At 36.3% G+C, this 5,782-nt stretch overlaps 1 non-coding gene across 1 annotated transcript; it reads left to right on the forward strand.

Moving 5' to 3' along the window:
* The first annotated feature begins 3,448 nt into the window (after positions 1-3,448).
* On the forward strand, positions 3,449-3,555 carry LOC131175793 (small nucleolar RNA R71). Its single transcript, XR_009145983.1, has one exon. It is a non-coding gene; the product is annotated as a small nucleolar RNA R71 (small nucleolar RNA).
* The last annotated feature ends 2,227 nt before the right edge of the window (positions 3,556-5,782 follow it).

Below are 5,782 nucleotides of genomic sequence, written 5' to 3' on the forward strand. Positions count from 1 at the left end.
TTTTCTGGGCAGGATTTCTTCATCAAAATTGTGCCATTATGTGTCTAGTTTCATGACCAATTAGCTTTGCACCAATTGAACCTACACCTCTCAAGTTACAATTGCCCAAACTTGCTAGATTCACATCTAGCCCTACAGGTCACCTAAAGTAGCGTATCTAACCTCAATTCCATTTGTCATAAATCACTTCAATTCCTCATCAAATATAGCCAAATGGCTACTAATTGACCATTATGACTTCTATTCACCAACACATGAGCAAAACCCTAAGTTTGACCCAAACCCTAACCCTAATAATCCATCATTACATCAAACACACACCAATCAAAATCTAACTTAAACATATTCATCAAAAACCATTTTTAAACAAATTTAATTCAACTAAATCAACAAATTTCAACCCTTTCCCATGGCTGCTGAATTTTCTTAGTCTTCATACACATACATTTTCTTTAAATTTCTTATAATTTCTTACTCATTTAAGTCTCTAACATGGAAAAGAAAGAGAGAGATGTGAAAATAAGCACTGACCTCTTGTGGTCAATCTTCCAATTCTGCCTTTTCTTTTTGCTACTAGACACTTTAGCAAGACTAGGGATAAAGTTTTATTGAAGGAAGATAGGAGTGTTCTAGTAGAAAATCAAGAATTTGGGAAGAGAGATGAAAAATTTTCATGGAGGAGAGAGAAGCAAATTTCGGCCATGGGAGGAAAGAAATGAAGAAGCAGATTTTTGGTTGTTTTTTTTATCCTCTTTTATGTATTTTAAATATATTTGTTGAATGGTAATTAGTGGGTAGACTTTAAATGACATCATCATGATGTCATAATTAGCATTATCATGCAATTTTTTTATTTTGTTTTCTTACTTTCATTTATTATTTTTAATAAATTTTCATTAATATTAATTCACATTTTATGTCATAAATTTCACTTACTCGACTGGACAAGTTGGTCAAAAAAGGTCTCTGAAGGCAAAATGACCAAAATGCCCTCCGTTTGGCTTAAGGAGCTAAAACTGTCTGTACCGATCTTAAAAATTCTCCTAACCTTTTCTTGGCATTCTAATGCTACCTAGGGTGCCATAACTCTTCTCTCGCATCTAAAAAATTATTTCATGGGATTTCCCTCAGCTTTAGGGATATTAGCTGTAAAGACAACAACTTCTCATTTGGTCACCCATCACCAAGGCACCGGCTCATTTAACTTTGTTGTATTTCATTTCTAAAATTTTTCCTTAATTTTTCTTACTATTATTTAGTCTATTTATGACTCCTCACTCTAGTTTAATTATAGTTCCAGATATTCTAACTGTCCAGTTAGACATTGGTCACCGAAACAATAGAACGTACAGACTATCTAAACTGAGGGTGTTACATAACAGTTGTCCCACCTTTCTTAGGAACTACATGTACTGGACTAACCCATTTACTATCAGAAATTGGGTATATGATACCTGCATCTAATAGTTTCAATATTTCCTTCTTGACTACTTCTTTCATGTTTGGGTTAAGTCTTCTTTGGTGCTCTATAGTGGGTTTACTGTTTTCCTCCATAGGTATCCTATGCATGCAAATCGAGGGGTTAATCCCTTTCAAGTCTTCTATTGTATACCCTTGGGCTGTTCCTCCTTTAACTTCTCCATCTCAGAGGCTTGAGCTAGGGGTAGGGGTGGATAAGCTGCTAATTATTGTGCACAGACTGCTATTTTTGTGTTTTCATTATTTACCGTGTGACTGTGCACAATGCATGCTTCAAGAGGATCTTTAGGATGTATCTTATGAAAGTCCTCTTCAACTTGTTTGTCTATTATGTCGACCTTAAAGCATTCATCAAGTTTGAATTTGTGTTTCATTGTGTCGAACAAGTTGAATTCCACTTCTTCTTCTTTTACCTTGAGGGTTAATCGCCCATTTTTTACATCTACGATTGCTCCGACGGTTGCCAAGAATGGTCTTCCCAAGATAATAGAGATCTAAACATCTTCTTCCATCTCAAGAATAATAAAGTCTTCTGGAATGAAGAATTTGCCCACTTTGATGGTGATGTTCTCAAGTATGCCCACTGGATATTTAACTGATCGATCAGCCAATTGCAATGAAATTGTCATGGGCTTTAGTTCTCCAATCTCTAGCTTTTTGCATATTGATAGAGGTATTAAACTCACACTTGCTCCAAGATCAGAGAGGGCTTTGTCTATTTTCTTGTTGCCAATGAGGCAGGGTATGGAGAAGCTTCCTGGATCTTTCAACTTTAGAAGTAGCTTGTTTTGCAGTATGGCACTGCATTCCTCTATTAGAGCAACTGCCTCATAGTCTTCTAGTTTTCTTTTCTTTAATAGAATTTCCTTAAGAAATTTGGCATAGGATGGCATCAGTGAAGAGAATGTTGATATAAAGTTTCTGTAAAACTTTTAAAAACTTCCCAAACTGCTTGTCCAATTTGGCTTTTTGAAATCTCTAAGGAAAATGTAGGGGAGGCAGGTATGGCTCTGGTAACTTCTTTTTCTTCCCTGCTTCCTCTTTCTGATCTTTCTTAGCTTCTTCCTTATTTTTCTCTTCTTGGCTTTCAGATTCTTTTGAGGTCTCCTCTGTTGGTTCTTTCTCTGATTGTACTAGAGTTCTCCCACTCCTCAATGTAACTACCTTACAATGCTCCCTTGGGTTCATCTCCGGTTGACTAGGTAGTTTACCAGCAGCCTTACTTGAAGAACTTGCTTGCTGAGCAATTTAATTCTCTAGCATCTTTTTATGGGTAGCAAGTTGGTCCATTCTTAAAGTCAGCTATTTAATCAATTCATTCTGTTGTTATTGAGCTGCTAGGAAACCTTCCATCATGGATTCCATGGTCATCTTCGATTTAGGTTGCTGAGGTTGAGGAAGCAGTGGTGGCTGTGCAAAGTTTTGGCCTCTGTTCTGAAATCCAGGGGTTGTTGGTTGTTTATACCACTGTTGCTTGTTTATTGGCTGATTTTGCTGATTGGACCATGAGACATTTGGGTAGTTCTTCCATCCTGGGTTATAAGTGTTTGAATATGGATTGTTGGGCTGCCTCTGGTTGAATTTCCTCCATTATTCACATAGTTCATCTGTTTTGTGGAGGGTTCATTGAAGCTGTTATATTCTGAACTCATGTATCCTCCACAGCTATCCTCATGTTGACTATTCATCCCTACTGCATTGGCTTGCATTTTATTAAGCCTCCTAGTGAGTTGATCAAATTGGGCATTTATCATGCTTAAGGCATCCACTTCTAGGACCCCTGCTATTCTCCTTGAATTTCCTCTTTCATTTAACCACACATAATTATGGTATGCAACCTTCTCTAGAAGTTCAAGTACTTGTGTCACTATTTTCTCCATTAGGTCACCTTGTGCAACTGAATCAATTGTGCTCCTTGTAAAGGATAGTAACCCATTATAGAAATTTTGCACTAGTAGCCAAATCCTCTATGCCATGGTGTGGACATTCCCTCTATAGGTCTTTATATCTTTCCCATGCATCATAGAGTGATTCACCTTCCTTTTGTCTAAAGGTGTTGAGCTCAAGCCTCAGTCTTACAGTCTTCGTAGGTGGGAAGTACCTTGCTAGAAAAGCTTGTGAGAGGTTTTCCCAAGTGGTGAATGTTCCAGCTAGTTGAGAAAGTAACCACTTCCTTGCTCTATCTCGAAGGGAGAATGGGAATGCTCTGAGTCTTATGGCTTGATCAGAAACTCCATTCATCTTAAATGAGTCTGTAGGAGGGGGGCGTGAGGCGAAATATCATCCATTAAAATTATATAAAATGCACCAGGTAATGCCCAGGAAAGATGGTGGAGTCACAATGGTCTCACTTAAGTACCACCTCCTTAGACAGCATTTCCTAGACATGCACTTCATACAATCCTAATAGAATCAAACCACTGATAAGTACCGTCTTCCCATAACACTACCACGGTACTAAGGATTTATGCCACGAAGGCATAGATAGACAGGAGTCGCCACCCGGGTAATAACCGGGACATATTCAGTGTTTCTTTCGAGGGTCATGGATGGCAACTTACTCCTTGCAGAGTTTCCACAACCGTCATTACCATAGCCCAATGTCTAGGTTCGGGATAGTGGGTACGTAAGGGGAAGGTGTTAGGCACCCCTTACGCCTGGTCTAACCTCGTTAATTCGAGTGCCAGTCCTCTACTAATGTTTCTAGAAGTCTTGTTTATTATTCCTTTATTAAACTTTATCCTAAAAATTGTAATTCTCATCCTACACACGCAAGTAATTCACAAAAAGGGTTATTGTTTACACATAATTTTCATGCACAAGTAATTCCTATCTATGGGGTTGCTAATTATTTAAATGATATTTACCAGATGACTAAAATTAATTTATTATTGGGAATTTAATTTACAAACAAATTCAATTTCAAATAACCCTATGTTTCTATTTAACCTAATTAATTAATTTTCACCAAGTTACCCTAAGGATAATTGAACTAAGTTAATTATGTACATGTGTAATTTATTCTAATATCACATAAGTCCCAAACAATCACAACCTAATAAAGATTTCTAACATGCAAATTTATTTTACAATTACCAAGTATTAAATTAAATTTATTTTACATGCCAATATTAGTTTAATTTACACACAAGATTAATTTTAATGTACAAAGTATTTATTTAAATTAATTATATGCAAAAGTCAGTTAAATTAAAAACAAAGTTAATTTTAATTTACCAAATGAAAGTTCTATTATTACTACAATTTCATGCCAATGGTTATTCGAGAAGTTTAGAGCTACTTACTTGTTGGTAAATGCAGTTGCCATTGGGGCAAGCTACCCTTAAAAAAAGGTCTTCTAGTATGGCAATGATATCCCTGGCTTACTCCCGTTTAGCTCCATATAAGCTCCGCGCAAATGCCCTATTTGGTACTTACCTTAGGGCTACTTACCAATTTTGTTTGTAAATAAAAAAAAAATAAAGAAAATAAAGAAAAATAATAAAAGTACGAGAGACAGAAACTAAACATGTGCAGAGTTGTGTATCCCCTCAAATTAAACATGATTACATGATCTATATGAACATATAAAATAAATTGAAGACAAAGAGAATAGAATTAAAAGATTGTATGGCATAGATCTTGAAAAGAAAACAATAAAAACTGACCTTCCAGAAATCTTGTATGAAAATCTTCTTGAAGAAAAAAAACAAAATAAGGAAGAACTCAAAGAGTCTTAAATATCTCTAAATTTCTTATAGCTCTGAATTTTCTCTACCTCTTTCCTCCCATCATCCCCTTCTTCTCTTCTCTAGTAGGGTATTTATAGGGTTTTGGGAGAGAGGTGTGATAGGGTTTGGAGTCTTAGGATGATAAAGTTTAGATGACTTGAACAACTACAATTGTAGAATTCGAATAAGATTGGAAAATGGGTGAGGTGTTTCAACCAATAGGAAGACAGGAAAAAATGGAAGGCACCAATAGGGAATGAGGAAGAGGTGTGGTAGGATTTGGAGTCTTAGGGTGATAAAGTTTAGATGACTTAAACAACTACAATTGCAGAATTCAAATAAAACTGGGATATGGGTGAGGTGTTTCAACCAATAGGAAGACAGGAAAAAATGGAAGGCACCAATAGGGAATGAGGAAGAGGTGTGGTAGGATTTGGAGTCTTAGGGTGATAAAGTTTAGATGACTTAAACAACTGCGATTGCAGAATTCGAATAAGACTGGGATATGGGTGAGGTGTTTCAACCAATAGGAAGACAGGAAAAAATGGAAGGCACCAATAGGGAGTGAGGAA

The sequence above is a fragment of the Hevea brasiliensis genome, chromosome 17, assembly GCF_030052815.1.
Source record: "Hevea brasiliensis isolate MT/VB/25A 57/8 chromosome 17, ASM3005281v1, whole genome shotgun sequence".
Lineage (NCBI taxonomy): Eukaryota > Viridiplantae > Streptophyta > Magnoliopsida > Malpighiales > Euphorbiaceae > Hevea > Hevea brasiliensis.